The 22,981-nt window shown below is 43.5% G+C and overlaps 1 protein-coding gene across 7 annotated transcripts in view; it reads right to left on the bottom strand.

The window, feature by feature from the left end:
* Nucleotides 1-22,981, bottom strand: part of TRERF1 (transcriptional regulating factor 1) — a 103,473-nt gene that overhangs the window by 38,910 nt on the left and 41,582 nt on the right. Inside the window, exon 1 of one of the 7 annotated variants that reach the window (XM_009932845.2) lies at nucleotides 9,206-9,292. The exons of the other annotated variants lie outside the window; for them this stretch is intronic. The gene's annotated coding sequence lies outside the window, so the exon portion shown is untranslated. Of the gene's footprint in view, nucleotides 1-9,205; nucleotides 9,293-22,981 lie in introns of those variants that run through there. 7 annotated transcript variants of the gene reach the window in all.

The raw sequence follows: 22,981 nt of genomic DNA, 5'->3' as shown, positions 1-22,981 counted from the left end.
AGTGACAAAAGTAAACACATATCATTCTGCAAGGAGCAAGTTCATCCTGCTTAACACTTACCTAAGAGAAATACAAGCAGAGAAACACAGAGTAGGGTAATGTCTCCCTTCCCAGGTAGGTCAAGGAGAATTATTTGGCCAGTGGTTTGAGGGATTTATTGTTGTTGCAATTTTGGTTTGATTGTTGGGTGTTTTTTTTTAATTTTTGGACAGCTGAGGGGGCGAAAAAAAAGAACAAAACAGGACCTTAAGGAAAGGGTCTTTTAAATAAATTAATGACTAAAGCTTTATTTCTGACAAAATTGCCAGCTTGTTTCTTAGCAGAACAATAGCAAGGAGTTTCCAGAGAGCACCTAACAAGCACCAGGGAGGAAGCCTTCTCTATAGCAGGCACAGTACACCACCACATGACTTTCTCCTGGGAATGAATTATACGTAGGGAAACACTTTGAAGAAGGTGATAAACTTGCTTGTCAGCTATGGCTCTACCTTACTTATCAGTTGACAAAGTCATTCTTCAGAATTACTGGAACGTACCAAGCATCACACTTCCATCTGAAAGCAATGTATGCCTGACCATTTCATACCGTGTTCAGCTCTATCACAGACAGAGCTTGAATTATTGTCACAGACAATTCAGGAACCAAAAGGGTCTGCCTGCATTTCCCCATGATCCAAATGGCATCCTCGCATAGTGCTCTGCACGAAGGTGAATGAACTGGGGGCTCTGCAACAGGGAACCCCAGGGTTGTCTCTCATTTCAAGTTCCAGTTTTGTCTGAGGTCACAGTGACCTGAATCTAGCTTGAATTACGCATAATCGCCCTCCAGGCAAGTGGATCTGTGCCAACTGAACCTCATAAAAGTTTTGGTTGCTAGGAGGTGGAAGTGGACATATTCTACCGAACTGTTTACTTGAGCCGTTCAGGTTCCCCTCTGGAATAGCCTTCCACAGCCTGCTCACCAATTTCTCTTTCTCTTCTTGAGACATTAGACTTCTGCTAAAATCTGTGATTTCCCATCTGCTGTCATCTAGAGCAGCTCTATGAATTATCTCTCCGAGCAGCCTGCAAAGACCTCCAACATCTTTAGAACAAGCTCGTATCTTTAAACAAACTAGTTAACACGCCTAGCATAAATTCTGCTCAGATAAGCCTCGCATTCAGGCATGGTGTTGTTCAGATGCCCACGTATCAAGTTCTGAGTCTTAAACTCTACAAGCTGGCACAGCAGACAGAACCTCAGCACCAGTCTATAGAGCGTGCCTTAGCTTTTCAGACTGCTCTCTCTCCCTCTCTAAAAGACTGCGATCTCTAATGGATACATGATATTTTTACATCAACATTTTTCATCAATTGTTTTATGTGGATATTAAGTTTCAGAGTATGCTATCTGGAAATCTAGGCTGCTCCAGATCATGCTTTTAAAGACTTACTCTATAATTCTCCTAACAGTTTGTAGAAGATGCATTTTTATCCTCTGATTTAGAAACGCATAAAAGGATTTTCCATGGTTATCTTAGCTAAGGTTAGACTTATCATAGTTTTTATTTATTGTATTGTTTACATGTACTGTGAGCCACCCGATGAGGAAACGGAGAAATAAAAGTAAAAACAACCTCCTCCTTTAGACCTTATAATTTCTGACACCATTTCTACTTAGAGATCAGCTCAGTTTTGTTTGTTTTACGGAGGAAGAAAGTAAGCAAATACAGACTTCAGCTTTTCATCATTTACTGAACTTATGTCATACAAGGCTCATTTATCATCAAGCCCTAGACTCAAGCTGAAATGCTAATTACAGACACAAAGAAAAAGTAATGTTATTTCAATAATTAGTAAGCAGGCGATTCTCAGAACAGTGTTATCTGATTTATCACAGTATTCTGGAAAGAACATGGTGGTGCTGACACACTCGTGGTTTCCCTTCTGTTCACTTTTCACTTACAGCAGACTCAAGCCTCTCTGGAGTATCTGCCTGAGCGATTTGACTGGAAAAGTAATCTGTAACTTGGAGCAGGATGGATGCTAACCTCCCCACTGATGCATCTTTGGGAACTGCCCAAGGAACAGTGGCTACCAGAAACGTGACCAGAGGACTGAAAAGTAATGCCACGAACCTCAGGTATTTTTAGTTCTGACTGTGGACTCCTTCATGACTGAAATATGCCATTTCTAGCAGCCCTCATCACCACAAATACCAGCAAACATAACTTGGGGCTGTAGAAGAGGAGCGAGGAAGGATTTTGAGTTGATTTAAAGAACACAATTAAAACGGGAGGTAAGAACAACTGCAACAGAAATGAAAGGTGAGAGATACCACAAACGTGCTGAGCAAGTCAGAAGCAAACGCAGCTCATGCAATACCAGCCAAACCTGAACAGGCCGTGCTTCAGCCTCTCTTACTTATAGAGGCAGCAGCTAAAGATCTCCCCGCAGCTTCAACACAGCCAGACACAAGGGAAGGTAGGACATGCAAGTCTGGCAGGGATGCAAGCCTCAAAAAACCCCTCCCATCATGAAAAATATTCCCACTCGGAAAGCACAGCGGCACACTTCTAAGCGAAGGCTGGTGCCACCACGGTGCGGCCTGAAGAGATGCTAAGCCTTGCCCTTGTTTCCCTGCCCTTAGCTCCCACAGCACACCACCAGCATTTGCGTTAAGGAAACACCATTATTCCTCTTGGTGAAACCTCGTGGTCCTTTGCTTGGGTGCAGGTTGTAAAACTTCAGAGTGGTGGGGCTGGAGGGGGTGGGGGTGGCTCTTGTTTGTCTGTGGTTTGGTTGACGAATTTTTTTTAGCATTGATGCAAGTCATGCAAGAAAGGCATCTCTTAGAAATTATTTGAATAATGAGTTGAACAGTTGTATGAAAATGGATACAATGTTACTGAAAAGAAAAATAAAAGATAGAAAGATTTCTCTTGAAAAAAGTACACAGGTGGCACACACTGCACTGTGCTATGTGGGAGTCAGGACTCACCCCCACCAACAGCAAGGCTGACAGTGTGCATATGGGGACCGAATCCAGCACGGTGCTGGGGCGTTCCAGAACGGCCTTCCCCCAGGATTACATCCAAAGGAGGAAAGCATCAGCCTGTGTGAGTGTAAGGTAGGTGTTCAAATAGCAGTCGCATCTGACAAAGATCTCAAGCAGAGACCTCATGGGCAGGGCAACAATATTATTACAGGATTTTCTCCAATGTAGGTACAACCTTACATTTATTTCTTTATCTTGCAACGGAGAATTCTCATTACTGTGCTTCAGTTAAAAGGCAGTAAGAAGGACAGATAATATTTAATGAAGGTACTGCATATATGAGTTCAAGTTGCCTCCAAATACGTAATGTACAAACATTTGTTTTCCTTCAGATGCCAAGAATCAGGGCAGAACAACAGTAATGTGATTTTGGCTTGTGCAGAACAATGCTTTCCTTTTTAATAGGCAATGGACCTACCCAAAGAAAAGGTTTGGTTTTTTTCCCCTAAAATCAAATTGTCCTCATGGAAGATTCAGAGACAAGCCTTCTGGATAAGAAGTTACTGCATGAGGCAAAAGATTATCTCAAAAGTACTGTTTTCTGCCATGTTCTTAGCACTCCTGGACTGCAAATTCAAGCTACAGAAAAAAGTCTGTGTATCAGACAGTGTACCAGATAATATAAAAACATGAATGTCTAAAGATTACCTTTGAAAAGCAAAGAGCTGCAGTGAGCCTACGTTTTTTAATTTCATTTTTTAAATATCAAGTTCCCTGCTATAAATATGATTTTCATTTTAGTTTCCCTACCTACAGGGTATTGGCCTGGAGGAAGCCCATCTTACAGAAAAACCTTAAGGCATTCTTCACCTCATCTTCCCCTGCATTAGTGTCTCTGGTGATGCAGGGCTCAGGTAAATCTATGTGGTCCCATACTGTCCTGCTGGTATATTTTCCAGTAATCCCTAGCTATCCCAAAAGCCGCATCTCTCTCCATCTTCCACATATGAGTTTCACTCAGGTCTAGATTCAATAGTGGAATGAAATTCTTTTGCATACTGAAAGTTTCAGTAGTAATCTCATTAACTCCAGGCACTGAGTTCTGCAAGGCTGAAATGGTTTGAATGGACCATTCATAACGCCCCATTCCTTTGAGATCTCCCGCCTTGTCAAAAAGAGGGATGGTATAAAGTCGTCTGCCCTCACAGGGACACCTATGATTGCATTATCAAACTTTTTGACACTTTCTGAAGCCCTGCGAGTCCAAGCCATCATTCCACAGAGACCTTCTCTTGAGCCAGCCCACTGACACACAGATAAGGTAACGGTCTTTTCTCAAACACTCAAATACTATTACAATGCAAACAACTGTTGAAAACAGCGGAGTGCCAGTCTGGCGTGCCTTACTTCCAGCCAGCTTCACCCTTCTCTCTTTGCCCCTGGTGTACCAGCAGAACCCACAACCCAGAGGCTGCTCTTCCATTCGGATATCTTTTGGAGCACTCTCCTTCCAGATGTGACCTATTGCAGGTCACAGATACATCAGGAGCTAATGATGAATGGAGACAATGTGTTTGTGCAAGAGGAAGAACAACTCTGTGGTACTCTCTGTGCACAACTAAATGCAGGCAGTGCGGAGGTAGCTGGCGATGCCTCTCTACATTCACCAGCAAACCAGGGTACAGTTACAGACCATGGTCTTGGAGATCCATCTGATAAATGATTATACCCTATTTCCAATAGCTATGCCCATTCCCATCAGGGGAACCCTAAGTGAGATTCTAATGATTTATTGGCTAGTCTGAACTACCAATTCCTGAACTGAAAAATATTCCTTATAGTAAAACATACATTACTAGTAATTTTCTCTGGACAACATAGGACTAAAGACATGAAATCCTGAGATGGGTAGAGCTTAGACCTCTCTCATTTGAGGCTTCTGATGAGTTTGTTGAGAAAGATGAGATTTGGGAATGCTCATAGGTCTTCATCCTTTTCAAAGCACAAAGAATAGCAAGTACATTCTGAGCAACTTCACCGCTAACAGACACATAACTTCATTCTGCAACCTGTGGTTGATCACTATTTGTACTTCTTTAGGGGGTTACACAGTCAATTTAGCCTGGGAAAATAATGGTAGCGTAACTGTGTGGACGTGACTTCACTGGTCTGCTGGCCAAGTTATAGATGTTTATATGATGTTTCATACAAGCAAGAGACTGGCACATTTTATAGGTCCCCAGGCACAGGACACCAAGTCAGCAAGAGGTTTCTGGTTGATCTTACCTGAACATTTTTAGATACTCCAAATCACCATCACTTACTTCTTCCAGATCTTGCTTCCATTTCTCAGCTTCTTACAGGCTCTTAACAATATGGTGCTCATTAAAAATAAAATCTTTAGCAAGACAGTAGGCTCATTTCTATTTTCATTTTAGCCATATCCTCAAATGGACAAACTGCTTCCTGAGTATTGGGTTAGTATCAGAAGAAACTTGCTCTGGACTTGAGAATTTCACAATTTCCAGTGGGTTCACATTTTTTGGGAAGTCCTAAACTGAAAGACTTCAGGTAAGATGGAAAATCCTGACACAATTCAAGCTTTTGACTCCATTCCCATGCCTGAAGGATCACCACAGATGGCCAGTTCTGGCCTCACAGGGCTGTCAGCATCTGCTTTGTTTGTAATAAGCAGGAGGAAGGAAAGATCCTTATAGCTCCTACTCCTAAATCTGGCAAAGTAGCAAGATAGGAGTTCTTCTCCCTCCACCTGCATCCTTTTAAAAAAAAAAAAAAAAAAAAAAAGAAAAATCTTCCATGGGAATCCAACTTGCTAAATGATTCATGACTGTCAGATCTGAACAAGGAAGTACCATGTCAATAAACAGAATTAGAAAATTAAAAATTATAACTGCAGATGATTAGAGCGAAGCACATGAGCATTATGAATTCTGAATCTTAAGAATGGATGACATATTTCATTGCATCTCCTTAACATTGGGAGGGGAAAAAAAAAAAAAAAATCTATTTAGTGGCATAGCACCAGCCTTTGCAAAAAGGGTAAAAATAACATTCATCACAAGAGGCAGGAATCCAACACATTGGATAGTCTGTGATGAGAACTCTATGAATAAAGCAGATAATGTCAAATTAGTTAACTAAAATACCCAAAAAAAAGAGCCGTTTACAAATAAAAAGAATAGTTGCCTATCTGTTTCCAAATTAACAACCAACTGGAATTACATGTATTTGCTGTTTTAAAATAAGCAAAGAACCAGATACACAAAAAGATCTGGATTTGCCCACCCTCTCAGACATATTGGATGTTAACATTTAGAGTGCTGAAGAAAACACCCCACCTTTCTCTTGATTTGATGTTACATTTGGCAGGAAACTTTCATGTTCAGAAAGAGATTTGGCTAGACAGCAGATGGAGTATTCCTTTAAAACAGGAGTGGCAAGACGTGCCCACCCTCCCAGTCAAAAGCAGCAAACCACTTCACAGTAGCACCTGCCTGCAGATCACAAGATGCTCACACAGGCGCTTTCCCACAAAATACCTTTTCCTTACTCTTATCTGAAAGTAGTGTTCTCCATAAGTGAATTTGGTAATTTAGAAAGAAAAAAAAAAAAAGTCAAAAAAGCAGCCTCGGGTATTCTTCCTTGTACCGTTCACTCTACCCAGAAAAGCATACAGAAACACTAACTGCATCAGAGGCAGGCACGCCTGCAGAAGGCTAGACATGTCAAACACAGGTCTGGAGCACTTGGTTCAGCAAGAAGTGAGTATTTCAAGCTAAGTGTAACTAGGAGGAAGAGAAACTTGGTTCACTTTATAAAAAAAGATATGTGGTAATATAAAAAAAAAAAAAGGCAAAAAACCAGAGGGTACATTAATTATAATGGTTCTGTGGTTCTCCTATATTTCAATTAGAAACCACTTCATTTACAGCTCTTGGCTCAGTAATAGGCAACCCAACAAGAACATTTTTCATGGTGCAATTTCTAATGCAAATACAAGTAAAGGTAACCCTAGAGTGGTTTGCTAACTTATATAATGAGACAGGAAAGAAACAGTGCAAGTGAATAACGATCATGTCAAATGCATTCAGACCACACAAATAAATTCTTTGACAAGTACATTTACCTCAAAGAACTATCTAAATTAGCTCTTTTTTTCCATAAATATATAAACACTTTTCCTAAGATATCATTTTAATAGTAATTTAAATATACATTTCATCAAAATACAAAGTTAAACCCACTCTTGCTGCCCTCAAAACCAAGAAGTGACCACTAGAGATGGAAATCTGTCTTTTCTGCTCAGCAAGTCCACACTTACTGATTTCAGACAGAATGAAGAGAAGCCCTAAGAGAAAACACTGGGGTCTGCCCAGGCAGCCCCTTTTGCACCTCCTGCAGCTAGAACTGCACACAGGAGGTGAACAGGAGTAGTGGAGAAGACAAGGGGGAAAACGTGTACGTGGGAGCAGCTACTGTACACAAGCAGGCGACATGCAATTGCGGTCTCCCTGCAACCAGGGCAGCTTCACCAAGGACTGGCCTTGCACGTCCGACCGGCAAACCACTCTAACTTGCCACCGAATTCAGTGTGGTGACGGGGTTAAAGCACAACCCCCCGCAGACAGCACCGTGCACTCCTCAGATGACAGCAGCACAGACTGGAGTTACGCCACCCACATCCCTCTCCCCTTCGGTTTATAGTTTACAACCATAAATGATGAATTCCAGTCATAAACAGCAGACCTGCTTGGTCAGTAAAAGGGGTCTCTCACCGTGTTATTTGTCCCAACCTTTCCCTCCAAGGACAGCCTCACACAGACTAAGCTTCCACCAGCCAGCTACCACCCGTGTCCAAGTTGTTACGCTTTTACTCAAAAATGTAACATCATAGGGGAAAAACTCCTACAGCAATTTTTCATTCCATTTTTAAAATGGAAACAAAATAAATTTTGCCTGGTTTAACAGCACTTTTCCAAATCGTGCCAGATACAAATTCTTCCACCTTTTCAAATTCATGAGGTTGCATCAAACGCTTGCATGCTCTCTCAAATGCTCTTCCCTCCGGCTTGTCAGTTCACATAGGAAAGAAATACCTACCAGAACATTTTGGGCTTCCATTGGACAGAATGTTTTGAAGCAGTTTCTAGTATCATAGAAAATGCCTATCCACAGCTGTTAGTGGCACAGGAGGGATCTGTCCTTATACAGATGCTCATACACCAGCAAGCACTTCACTGAAATAACTGATGCGTGTTACTTTGTGCAACCCATCTGACTAGAGGTAGCTTCAATCTGTATTTTGCTCTTAATGGTGGAGCTTCAGGAGCTGATCTTGTATCTCTATCAATTATCAAAGGCCTACTGCATTTAGAAAAGCATGAAATGCAGATATATGTATTTCTTTAAGATGTAAGCATTCCTTCAAGACTGTAAGAAGTATTTCGCACCAGCACTTCAGACCAATGCCTTCAATTAGCACCCTCCAAAGACGTCCTACTTGACATCTGTGGGTGCAACTGATACTACCACCAACCTAGATGGCTCATCTCTCCAGGTTCTCTATACAGCCAACAAAAAAAAAAAGGAGAAAAAAGAGAAAAAAACATTTCCAGAAAAGAAGATGACTCAGAGCTCTGAAATTCAGTTCCTGTGAGCTGCCCTAAAGAAAAGACCCGCTGCCTCTACTGATTGCAGAAGGACCTAATGAAGTCAAGGAGCCTAATGAAACGAGCTGATCTGGTCAGAAGCCTAAACTTAGGACAACTCAGAACATCCGCTCACTGATGCTGCTGTCTTTTGCAGTTTATATCATAAACAGCAATAGCAATAAGTTCAGTTAAACCTTTTTTATAACTAACCCGTAACAGCTTTTCAGGGACCAGGCGCCCTTTGGTGTGTAGACAGGGTACAACACATTGCTAACGAAGACAAGGTTACAAGAAAGCAGGCCGCGACAAGGCAGGTTCAATGGTACAAGACACAGAGGAGAGATAACTTTCTGCAAGGCAAACATCAAAGATCCAATATTTTTCCTCTTGTTGTGCTGGAGAACCACGAGAGAGCCACCTCTGGAATTGTATTTAGCACGAAAACACACCAAACCCAGCCACCCAGCTGAAACCCCCCCCCAGACACGTAAAGCTGCCCACCCACACCAAACCACCCCTAAGAACCACCTAATTCAGAACAACCACTGAACGTACCAAAGCGCCACCTGTGCTCTTGGACCACCGTGACGGCAACAGCTGAGCAGCATGGAGCAAGTGCCCGAGCTGCACCCCCAGCACCACACATCCAGCAGCCGGCCTTTTCCACTGGACGGCACCGTAAGGAAGAAATTTTGCGAGAATCTCAGCAGCCCTTAAAGCTGCTGTCGTGTGTCTGAAAAAAAATCCTAACACACAGTACCACTCCCACAAAAAAGGGATAGTGCTTGTTCTTATATAAGTATGTATATTATTTAACACTCAAAACCAACAGTTCCATCACATCTATGCAAAACCAGAAGTGGTGAGGAGCTGAAGGGGGGGGGAATAAAGAAGAAAAACAATAATTTCTACTCTATTGTATCTATCCGTTTTGTTTATTTGCCTCAGGGCAAGTCAAGGGCCCTCATCACACTGCAGAACAAGGACCACCATCCATTTTCTTTCTCCTTCTTTGTTGTAGTACAAGGTGACTGATGGGAGTATAATTCACGCAATATTTGCATCTATTGGCTATTGTCACCCAGAAAATTATCATTTAGATCTCAGAAAAAGTGATTACAAAACACCTTACAGGTGAGATAAACAAATGCATGGCACCATCTTCTCAGGCAAACAATTGTCCCTGCTTTTGCAGCCATCTGAAAAAATTTTGCTCTTCCTTAGATTAAACAAACACAAGCCGCCCAGATGCATGCATTGCTTCTGAGGTAGATGTGAAGGAGAAGGCCTAGGTGACAAAAATAACTTTCAAATAGATGTTAGCATACTCACATTGCAAAGAACATAAAAGGAGGCAGGAAGCAGGGGAAGTGTCTCTCTCTCATATCATATTTAAGTGACAGTACATGTAGCAGTGGCTTTTTCCCCTGAACTGCTCACAGATATGGGACCATTGCATAATCTTGCAATAATCTTGTAAATTCTATTCACATTTTTTCTGAACATTACAAGAATTCATGGAATTAAGAGCAAAAATCACAATTTTTTTTTCCACTCATCACTGAAAAGAAACAGATGCAAAACAGAGCAAGTTTTCCTGTAAAAACAGCTTCGTCCTACTTTATGAACTAGTTATTCCTAACTGCAACAACCTCCCCTTGCACAGAATATTATGTAGTGCTAAGAAGCTCCTCCCATCTCTACAACCCAGCCATGATAAACAAACTGGTTTATGGCTAACAAATCCACAGACACACATAGGAGCGTAACAGCTGGCCAATGGAAGTAGATGTGCCTGCGTGTCCCAAGCCTAAACGGGGCAAGTAGCACTAGGAAAAGGCACCCAAGGCAAGGGAGAAGAGGCACCACTCGGCACAGAACTGGAAAAAGAGAGGGTGAAGGGAATGAATGCAAACATTTTCTGAGATTTCTTCCTAGTAGAATCTTGGGCTAAGATAAATTTCACTGACATTTCTGCAGACGCAGGGATAAAAATCTCGAGAGATTCAATGTGAAAAGTTATTTAAAACATGCACAGATTTAATTTGATAGTCAGTCTTTCAGTCAACCTATTTTCTGCACTTCAGTGAGGGCAACAGGGAAAAAAAAGATTTAAGTCTTATAAAATAGTATAGAAAAATGCATTTTCCATTTCAGAACATATTATTTTTAGGACCACATGGAAAATTTTCTTCAAGGACACCATCCCTTGGTGGCATCTTAGATGGCCTGCATGACAAGCACGTATCCAATAAGCAGATAACTCAGTGTCAACAATATGAAGACAAAAGCAAGTCAAATTCAATTTTACTTGAAGATGTGCCTTTCTAAAATACCACAGAGGAACAAAGGCATTTCTGCAGTGAAAAGACAGCTGGGGCTTTGCATGGTTTACTTCAAGAGCAGCAACATATAGCCTTTGCTGTATTGAAAACCAAAAGCATTTTGCTTGAACCTTTTCCAGACCAGCCTTGTTCTCTAGCAGTTTTTCTCTAACTGATGTCTTTTCTAGTTGTTTCGTTCACATTCCTGATGGTTCTTGACAGTTGCCCAACACCATCCTGGAGGACTTCTTAAAAATAAACCCAGAATTCGAACCAACGTACTCCTTAGCCCATCTCCAGGCCCCTTCGCTGTTTGTCATACCAGTACTGCCTCGTTCCAAGCAGTCCCTGCAGCACATGGAACCTGCTTCTCCATCCAGCTGCATTACTCGGTTTGCATTCCTGTAAGGGTCCACTCCAAGAGAAGTAATAATTTCCACTTTAATGTAACTTCTTCTGAAGCTTCTAATGTGTCTTGCATAACCAGTTTTGCTTACCAGGTTTATGCTAATCTGCTATAATCTACTGTATAAACTTCTGAACCTACCTTTAGGCAATCTGTGAGGCCATTAATGCACCAATCAGCAGCAAGAAGTCTTCCCAATTCAAGAAAACGTACAGGAATAAAATAAACTGCTCTAGTTAGCCATTCTGTGGAGTTTGGAAGAAACTTTCCTGTAATTTTGTAGAAAAGAATGCTGTGTCTTTCCTGCGTGAGGGATTTGTAATTTAGAAATAACAAGCACTGGAAAAAGTATCTTTTTAATGCCCTGAGCACTCTTTTGAACACATAAAACAGGTACATTACAACAGCACGGTGCTTCGTGATTTCTGAAGTTACACACACAGTGTTAGCCTCCGAACAGAGCAGCATGGTGTCTCTCCTCCCCATCCTCACCCCCTCACCACCCCGGACTTTGGAAGCTGAACTCCATGCTGTTCAGGTGTGTGCACACACGTGTGCGTGCATCCCTGCGTGTCTGTGTAGCATCATCTTCAAAGTGCCTCTGAGGAGGCATATTCACTTTTTCTCAGGGAAAGCTACTGACTGGAAAGAACAAGCTCTTTCAGTATTACATTATGGAATATTCAATACTGTAACGGATTAAAAACCAAACAAAAACCAAACCTTATATGAAGGCCTTTTCCCACAGCGGTTTTAAGGCAGAACCAAGACTGCTCTACACCAATGAATCCTTTTGCATGACTGGGCCAGAAATTGTGTCTTGGGAAGAAAAGTTGCGATTACTTAACTTCTGAGCTTCAACGAAACTTAAAGAAAGTTTCTTTATAATGTTTCCTTCAACAGATTGCAAGTCATCCTCAGACAGTGCAATCTTACACTAACCTGCACAGAATGGGATGCTATGAAGGGGGATCAAATCCCTCCTAACAACCACAGATGTTGGGAGATCACTGATGTGAGTTACAAAGGCTCCCTACCACTTGCCTTTGTAGTATTGACTTGAAGAAGATAAACTGGCATTACTCAGTAAACTTAGTTCAAGGGTCTGGTGAACCCCTCTTTACAGGCGGTAGAGAAATAAGTCAGGGCAAAACAGCATTTGTGTTAAACAGCAGAAAGCTTGAAGGCTCTATCTCGACAGACTAACAGCAGTCAGTGGGCTGACAGCAAGATGGGTGAAGCCTGACATTTCTTTTAGGGCTCCAATATTTTCGTAAGTGGTCTAAAACACATAAAGATGTCCGGGCTTCAAGTGACACATACGAAATGGGAATCTTCTCAGTAGAAGACAAGAGTGGAAAAGCTGAGGGACCTGCTATGAGAACCAAAATCCCTTCAAGAACCCCAAACCACAGCTCTCCTTCAGACTGACAAATAATGAGGCAGGACAATTACCGTCACTGGAAATAGTTTGAAAGAGAAAACCAGTTCTCCGTATTCCAAATGGACTGATCCTAAATGAAGGATTAGGATATAACAACGAACAATGCAAACAAAGGCTCAAGCAACAGCGTCTTGAAGGTGGAAGAGAGCAACAGACGTGATACACGTAATCCAAATATTTCCAACAGGATACAATTTTCCAAGGTTAGCTTCTCCAACAGATAAACACTTGCATACTTTTCTCTTTGCTGTTCTTGAGTATTTTTGGCTTGTCAACACAAGTACAGATTTAAAATGCTGGGAATTGGACTTGCAAACTATATTTGACAAAATCCTTTTACGCTACAAAGAAAATTGAGGTTTATTAGGGAGAACATTTATGCAGATTAGCAAGCAGCAGAGAGACACAGAAAATACATGAGAACAAAAGAAACAGCTTTCAATAAGGCAAGAAAAGAGATCAAGGGAAAGATGTCCTCAGCTCTGTACCAGGGATAGCAACGTTTCATGTATTCTTGAATGAACTGGAAAGATATAAAGGCAACACCTCCTTCCCCCTCCCCCCCAAAACCTGAACAGCTAAAATCCACAGTTGACAAAATTATTTACAGTTGGTCAAAACCAGAGAAGCCTGAAAAGAATTCCAGAGGAACCAAGCAAGGCCAGGCCAAGGGACAAATTAAATCCACTGCAGATCAATAAACAACAAAGTGCATTTAAATGAAAAATGTGAAGCACTCAAAAATCAACAATGATTTTAACAGTTCTGGAGTAACTCAGTATTTGAATCAGATCTTTAGCAAATAAATAAAAAACACTGCTAGATATGCAAAGATACAACTTGGAAATGTTGGGTTTTTTTCCATTTGAAAGATGAAAGCATTCACATGATGATATGAAGGATAAGACCGACAATGCTGTTGTGCCACAGCATAAATCAGATGCATGTTCTCCATCAGAGTGCTGTGTTCAGCTCTTATCATCTCATCTCTACTTGAGACAGCAGATGTAGTAAAAGGTTCAGAAAATGGGGACAATAATAATTTGGAACAAAGACAAATTTCTGTAGGAAAAGATACAGAGAAGTTTGAAGCAACCACACTAATGGGAGATAGATAAATTATCAAGAATACAAAAAGAATTGTGAAAGACTGCAGTACTCCTATGTACTCTCCTCATGCAGAAGCAAGGGCATCTTTGAAACAGTTATACACATAAAGCTACTGAAAGGAAACGTGTGTTTGTTTAGTTGGTTTGGTTCTGTGGCAGTGCTCTGTCATTCTTTTTTTATTTTATTTTCATTCAGTGCTCAGTTTGCACAACATTTTGCCCCTAGCTATGACGAAGACCTCAGAAAGATTCAGAAAAAGACTACACTTTTATATAACTCATGATAATAAGTTACTTTAGGTAGGGGAAAGATGAGAAACACCTGCCTGTCCTGTCCATATCTGCAAGATGTAAGATTTTCATGGTACAGGACCAAACACTAACAGAAAAGGCTCAGAATTTCCCCTTTGGGACTTCAACACAACTGTCCACCTTAGTACAAAGGACACGTTAAAGTATCGGGTACTGCCCTCCCAAGCAGCAGGCCAAGGACACACACACAGGCTGCAGAACTGGTCTATTAAGACACCCAATCCCCTGCAGGAGTGCGGAGTGCCATGTCCACACAAATAGGCAGAGGAAGCTGGGAACAAGGGAATACACAAAGCTTTGCTACGAGGCTTCAGCCTAGGGGGGCTAGGTACAGGGTAGCTGCTCTCCCTGCTCAGAAGCGGTCTTTGCAATGTTTGGAACAAGAAACTGCACTGACTTCTCAAGAGACGGCCGACACATGGAAGAAGCTGCTGGGCTGCATCAGGGCAGTGCCACAGTAGCGGTCCGGCACAAACCACATCCTTCAGACACCATTCCTTTGCAGCATTCACAAAAGTGCTCATTGGCAAGGTACTCAAGAGGAGCAAAGTGTTTTTGCCATTAGTACCACAGTGTACGCTCTTCACCAACTCATCCCTGAGTGTACAAGCCCTGTGTTATGCATGACAGCATGAGAGATTTTTGTATCTAGAAACCACCCCAGAACTAGGTTAGCCTGGCAGGCTTGCAGCACTTCATTTACATATGAGTCAGTCCTTCTGCAATACAAACACTAGCGATGCATTCCCCACTGTCCTTCTATTTATACTCACTATTTAACCTGCAGGCATCCCGAGTTAATTAAACAAATCAATCCCACTGAGATAATTGTGTCTCAAGCAAATTACCACAATTAGCCTTTTAAAAGGAAAATCCAAGCACTACCCACTGTATTCTTCATATAAATCATGTGCTCGTTCCTCTGACTCTGGGTTCATGGCTATCTAGGAATCTGCCTTAAAATGAAACGTATAATGACACATGAAACTGGCTGACATGTGACTGTTACAGCCAGCAGCTTCTCTGCCTGCATCATTCGCTTCCACTGCAGTCAGAGGTGTCCATCACAGCCAAATGTCCATAGAGGAGAAAGAAGCAAGGAAGGATCCCACTGCACTGGACGCTTGACAGTTGTATCACTTTGAGGACAGTCCCTGCTCCAGAACGGAACATTACACTGGCACTTACAACCACGGCGAGATAAGCAGTGAGCTAGTTAATTGGCTATACGAGGGGTTAGAGGCATTCTTAATCCTTTCTTCTCCAGCTGAAGTTTACAAAAACCTGTCTGGAACAAAGCTGAAGTTCTACAAATGACATCTTGGTACACATCCTCTTTCGGAGACCTGTGCCTCCATCCCTTACGCGCACCAAAACTGCTGTGGCAGTTTAACAGACACCATCATCCTTGGCCACCCGCCATGTTTTTGCTCCCTGGGGCAGCCTCAGAGTAACCCAACACACCTCAGCCTCCCCGGGTCACAGCCCGCCCTCCATCCAAGCCCCCAACCACCCTGCACCAGCACAGCCAAGGCAGGGGCAGGCATCCTTTCCTACCAGTCCTGGTAACAGAAGAGGCCACAATTTTTGGCTGAAGGCTGGAGACGTCTCCAGCTACTGCAGGAAGACTGAGCAGAGCTACTCTGTCAGAGCCTGCGAGGAAAAGTGGTGAGAAGCGCCGAGCACCCTGCAACTAAAAAAGTTAAACTTAAGCAAGAGGCCAATGTGCAAAACCACGACCTCGTCAGCTGAAGCGTCTAACCAACCCCACTCCATCAAGAGACGGTAAAACATCTATGCAGTACAGTTGCGACAGCACGGCCCAGACCTCGCAGCCGCCTGCGACGGTTACGGAGTTATTTCGCCTGAGCAGCGAGGGCTGTCTGAGTGCAGGAGACTCCATCCCACAGCTCGTGAGAAACTGCTGAGCAGAGGCAGGTAAGCGCGCACGCGTGCGGGAGAGACAGAGGAAAAAAAGATGTTAACGAACGTAACCAGTAATAACTGCCTTCTCGTTTCCCTCGGCAGATGATTCAAGGAGGGGCGAGCGGCTGCTCCCGGTGCCTCCCGCCGGCTGCTAGGCAACCGCAGCAGCCACGCACCCAGCATTTACTGCTTTCTCTTTCTGAGGGAATCGAAAAGGCTCACTAGTACCCTGGCTGCAGAACTGGGTGACTGACAACTGGTAACCGGTGCTAAGTTCCCGGGAGTTGTTATGGGGGGAGGGGAGGACAGCAGGGCACCAGGCTGGCACGCTGCTGCCTGAGCACCACGCACCGACCGGGAGGGTATGCGGGAGGTGATTTAATGGAGGACTCCCCTATCCTCGTTGCAAAAGGAAAATGTGCCATTTGGGGGCAGTGGGGATGGGGGGGACATTTAGCATGCCAGAACGAAAGTGTTTTTCCCTCTCAGCACAGTTCTCATCCGCATGACACCGCAACCAACGTATTGCATGGGCTCAGCAAACGTGGCTAAGATGGCAACGGCACTGCTCCCTCCACAGTCACTCCAAACATGCCTCTGGATCACGCCGTCCAGCAATCAGGCCAGCCGGCCTCCCACCTTGCCAGGGCTCCGCTGCTGATCTGCCCCACACAGCTCCCAGCCTTGACCCCAGCCAGCCGCCCCTCACCGACCAAGCAGGATCCAGCCACGGACCATGCGGAAAAACAGATCACTGAAATGGGCTGGGTGACAAACTAACCTTTTCCTCCCGCAAAATTGTTTTTCTGGCTCGGATCCTTTCAGGGGCTTGGTTCACCAGACCGCCGCACAAGTGGGTCGGTGAGCACGGGCACAGTTGACCCCTTCAGCCACCCAGTGATGGGCCACAAATCTGCAGTCCCCAGGGTGGCAGCTTCTCCTGCGCCACCAAAACACTCCCCACGCTCAGTGGGAAACCGCAGGCAAGAGCGGGTAAAGCAGCCTCTTCCACAACCCCACAACAAGAAGTAACTGGGTGGGACGCTTACTGCAGAGGGTACACAGTTGACACTCCGTGTTGCCACTGACTATACTAAAGAGTCGTAGAAGTTTCACCAGTGTCCTGTTCGGGAACTCACTGTAGCAGGGTCCTTCAAGCGAGTCCTACCCAAACTGCACGGGAAGGGAAGGGTTAGTCCCAACGTTAGGGTTAGTCTGGGGTGGACCTGCTGGAGAGCAGCTCTGCGGAGAGGGACCTGGGTGTCCTGGTGGACAACAGGTTAACCATGAGCCAGCAGTGTGCCCTGGCTGCCAAGAAGGCCAATGACATTCTGGGGTGCATTAGGAGGAGTGTGGCCAGCAGGTCGAGGGAGGTTCTCCTTCCCCTCTACACTACCCTAGCAAGGCCTCATCTGGAGTACTGTGTCCAGTTCTGGGCTCCCCAATTCAAGAAAGATGAAGAGCTACTCGAGAGAGTCCAGCAGAGGGCTACAAGGATGGTGAGGGGACTGGAACATCTCCCCTACGAGGAGAGGCTGAGGGAGCTGGGCTTGTTCAGCCTGAAGAAGAAAAGGCTGCGAGGGGACCTAATATATACTTACAAATATCTCAAGGGTGGGTGTCAGGAGGATGGGGCCAAACTCTTTTCAGTAGCGCCCAGCGACAGGACAAGGGGCAATGGGCACAAACTGAAGAACAGGAAGTTCCGTCTGAACATGAGGAAGAACTTCTTCCCTCTGAGGGTGACGGAGCACTGGAACAGGCTGCCTAGGGAGGTGGTGGAGTCTCCTTCTCTGGAGATATTCAAGACCCTCCTGGACAAGGTCCTGTGCAGCCTGCTGTAGGTGACCCTGCTTTGGCAGGAGGGTTGGACTAGATGACCCACAGAGGTCCCTTCCAACCCCTACTATTCTGTGAATGTCACATACTGGGCCAAACAGGCAATCATCCCCCAGCTCCTTCATGGTCATTCTGAACTGCACACTGCACCTAGCATTTGGTTACCTCCACAGACCAATGGCATAATCGGAAACTAGTTAATTAAAATTTAAAAAGTACTGTCTTACAAAAATGTGTACTCTTCATGAAAGTTAGATGCAAGCTTAACATATAGAGCACAGAAGTCTTCCACTAATCTGATTTTACGCAGTTCAAAAATCAGTATGCTTACATATAAAGATACCTACTTATTATAAAATGAACTTTACACTATCTCAGCTCACAACAAACAGCACAAACTTTTACATATGTATCCATCTACACATCATCTACAAGTCAGAGTCAGAATGGATAACAGATATAGCAGGAATACAGAAGCACTTTATTACAGGGCAGCCTGGGAAAAGGGATAGGTATCTTATCATGAAGCGTATTTAGAAAACCAGTTCTGTGACACAAGATCCACAGACCCAGATGTCCTGTCATAAAGAATTCATTATTTACAAACACACTACAGAACACTCCATTTGCAATGAAGTACCATAAATAATTCACGCTCAATACGTGTCAGATGTGAAGGCAGCAGCATTTTCTCTGCCATCGTCATGGAGCTCCTTATACTCGGTGAAACAGAGCTCTGCCATGACATTGCAGATGCAACAAAAACACTGAATTTTCATTAACACACAACACCTCATTCTCCACAAAAGGCATCCCCACCAACACAATTTCGATGGAGACTTCTGCACAAGCATTGCCACTGTGGGGACAAGAAGTGCAATTCATTTGTTTTTAAAACACAAACTCCCGCATATGAATTTTATTTTCACCTCGTGTCCTGGGTTTGGCCAGGACAGGGTTAATTTTCACCGGACTCCAGGAAGGGGCACAGCCGGGGGGTGGGGGCTGACCCCACCTGGCCAAACAGAGCCCGGTATTCCATACCATGTGACGTCACGCTGGGTTCCGGTGGGGGGGGAGCGGCGCGGCGGGAACGCACTCGCAGCTTGGGCGGGGCAGCGCCGGTCCGGTTTCGGGAGAGCGGCTGTTGTACGGTTCGTGGTTATGTTTTCTCCTTATTTGTATCGTTGTTGTTCCTGTTTTCCCTCTGTTTGCTGTTCTGTTAAACTGCCCTTATCCCGACCCACCAGTTTCTGCCTCTTTCTTTCCATTCTCCTCCGCACGCCGGCGGGGGGAGGGGCGGCCGCGTGGCGCTTTTGTTGCCGGCGGCAGCCGAAACCAAAACACCTCGTAAATAATACCGAGCTGCCAATGTGGGTCCACTGCCCAGGTGCAGCAGCGTCACACAGCTCTACCTAGCGTCCTCTGCTCCAACCCGAAGAGGCAAACCCAGAAGCGGGCAAGAAACTCAATGAGTGTGACCTCCATCTCTCTGTGGAAACGCAGGGCAGCATGTACTGCACAACGTGTGCCAGATGTTTGACACAACAATGGAAGCATAACTCTATTTGAGATTGGATTAAGACAAACTTTATTTTGTATGGTAAACAGTCACCAGGGGAAAAAAAAGTCCAGTTGCTACTGATATGGAATAAATTTGGAAAACCTACTTAATGGTGGAGGATCCCCAGTGCATTTGCCTTTGATTTTCCATGACCTGTCCAAATTCACCTGTTTCCCAAAAGATCAAGCAAAAATTGCATAAAACCCTTGATCGTAAGATCATTTTCCTCTCAATGCTACTTGTACCATTCTTTACTCCAGTAGGATACCTGCATGGATGTAAGACTTCACTTGTCTGACTCATCTTCCCAAAAAAGCACAAACAAAAAACCAAACCAAATAAAAAACCCCGCCCCCACCTACTGAAAAAAACAACAAATAAAAGCCCCCCCAGAAATCCCCCTGCGCTAACTACAAATGCCCCTCTCCACATGGATGGACAGACAGGACAATGTCTGGTTTATCTCTTTTGAGCCATGAATAAAACCCAGCAGATTTGTCAAAGAGAGAAAGAAACAACAAAACAGACAACATCGCCAGCCTACTAGAGATAGTACTGGGAATAAATACGAGCACAAACACGAGACTTGGCTGGTGCATCATTTCACAGCATCAGGTAGTCTCTATCCACCTGCCACAGACCTGGAAAGCAGAACAGACCATCGCCATCACCTGTCTGACCTCCCACCCAAGGTGTGCCACAGACCCACATGCAGAGGTATTGCTTATTGAAGTCCAGAACATATATACATAGGCAATAATCTCCCTTGCTGAAAACACGTAGTTCTAACTCATAAGCAAGTGATTAAGAACCCATCATATCCACAGGGAGTTGTTCCAGTGAGTAATTTATCCTATGCAATAATTTGTGTGTTACAACTAGCCCAGGTTCATGTGGTTTCAACTTTCAGCTATTCAATCTCATTACACCTCCTCCTACAAAACTGAAGAGCTTTGTACGTGCTCTCCTCTACAAAGACTTGCAAAATACAACCGAGCACTTAAAGTAAGCATGCTAGGCTTTTTGTTTAAAAAAAGAAATTCTAACAGTAAAACAGGTTTTCCAACTGTACTTGCAGACCTATAACTCACCCCACCCCCCCTTGTTTTTTCTTAATCATTTTTTGCTGATGTGGGCATGTAAGAACTTGACTCCGTATTCCAGTAGTGGTTCTGTGCCACCATGCACTGGTAATACTATATATCCCTACAGGACATATTTGGCTTTTGCATCCAAAGACCATATCCATTCTTCCAGTAGTGCCACAAGGACGCGGTGTTTTGTAAGCTTTTTACCACCACTTCAACTCCCTTTAAACGTAAGCCACTATCCAGGATGTAGCAAGCCCTTCCCTCTGCATTAACGTAGAAGGGTGGACTGGTCTGTGCTAACATTCATACTACTCAAGTAAGTCCATACCAAAACAAAATTAATTCTCTGTGTGACAAAGGACACGCCGCTTTTGCCATATCCCTCATTTTTGGTGGCATTTTCAAATTTAACAAGAAATAACTTTGTTCAGTATAATTATCAGTGATCTTGAAATAAAATTCTCTGTTCTACAAACTAAAGGCTTATAGTTACTTCTGCCTTCGCTTTCCAAACAATAACACTGCCTCATCACCCATTTATACTCACTGCCATCATTTCTCTTTTTTGCTTCATGCACGTAGACATACATAAATGTGACAGAAGTTCTGGTATAAAATTTGTTCCTTTTCAAAGAAAAGTGCTGAAGACCACTGGGTGTATATTTGATGTCCTCACAAGCATGGCATCCTGTGGTATGCTGGTCCATTTTGAGCAGCGGACACAGTATTTTTAAATGCAACCTTCACTTTCCCCTCACAGAAAACCTTCATGAGATAAAACATACCCTGGTTAAGTGAATGCAGAATTGCAGTTTATTTTTTTGGTTTTTTTTTGTTAATGTAGTATCTAATAAAGCATCAGCAACATTAACATTATGGTTATTAGTTTACTTAATACGATGATGTTCCATTAGACAAAAGATAATACAATTGTAGGCTGGAAATTAACTATAGAAACATGTTGATATGGTTATATGGAGTCATGAAACTTTTTCAAATGCAGGAGCATTGTGTCTACAATACAGCTTAAACAATTTATTTCAATTGTATATGCATAATAAACTTTTGCTCTCTGCTGTCATATCAGATACCCATTCTTCCCACACAAAAATGTTTTTGTTTTGTTTTTCATACACAATAAAGCATTTAACGACTATTAAAAAACTATGGTTGAAGTAGAGTCAGAACAACTTGTTAGAGAACATAGTGCTTCTTGCGCTTTCAGTTCACAAAGAATTCCTATCCTCACTAAATACCAGTAATATTTATAGACAAGAGTACCGATTTAGTTGTACTACTGTTGCTTTTCTAGAGTAAGAGAACTTTATCTTCTAGACAAATGGCACCAGCATTGCAACGGTGCACTGGAAAAGCAACATGCATGAAGAAGAGCAGGGGCGGAAGAGTCTGAAGCCACCGCCACAACAGAGCTGGATGTCAGTTAATGTCACAGCCTGTATGAGATGATTCCCTTCAAAAGCAGGGGTCTAGACACGAGACCCAAGTACCCAGTGTGGCTTTGCCCACACGGATTTATCTAGGGCACAGAAACACCATAATGTAGACCTAAAGGTGTTCTTTTCCTAGGCTAAAGTTTAATAGAGCTTTAACTTTTTAACAAAGGTCAAAGAAGTTTCAACACATCTCCTCCGGTTAGCATTGCTTAAGTAAAACCAGCACAGTCATTTGTTGAACTCTAGCTCAACAGCAGAATTAATTACCAGAATTAATTACTAGCCACAAAGACTTCCCTAGGATATTTACCTGATTAGCTAAGAGCATACCTACCAGAGCTCCTTTAAAAAGAAATCAAGTGTATCATTAGTCAGAACTAACAAAGGATGTCCAACTTGCCTATCAGAAAAATGCCCAGATCATCCTGTCACTGTTCCTGAAGAGCCAAGCTGAGGACTCACTTCTCTGAATAAGAGGGGGGTTGTTTATGTGTTTTGACCTCCATCACAGAGTTAAAGGGTAGCAGCTTCCTCATTTCTGCGCGCGCTAGCATCCCAAGCAAGGGAGAGGCAGGGCTTTCACTTCTCACCTGCTCACAGGAAGTTCACACCTCACTGTTACCAACTAAAATAACTGAAATACAGCAAGAAGCTCCAGCCATCCGAGACGATGTGAATCCTTCCCATTCTCCGTGTGCTGGTTTCAAGCGATTTCTGTGAGCCCACATTGAGCCAGTGGCGGAGGAGAAGTGGAGCTGGGGACAGCTCGGACAGGACAGCAAATATTTCCCCCCGACACACTATGAAGAGTGCCTGCACCTCGGTGACATCGAGCAGAGCAGATATTGCCATCACTTGAAAG

This window comes from Opisthocomus hoazin, chromosome 2 (genome assembly GCF_030867145.1).
Source record: "Opisthocomus hoazin isolate bOpiHoa1 chromosome 2, bOpiHoa1.hap1, whole genome shotgun sequence".
Classification (NCBI taxonomy): domain Eukaryota; kingdom Metazoa; phylum Chordata; class Aves; order Opisthocomiformes; family Opisthocomidae; genus Opisthocomus; species Opisthocomus hoazin.
This window is presented reverse-complemented; position numbering and strand designations above follow the sequence as displayed.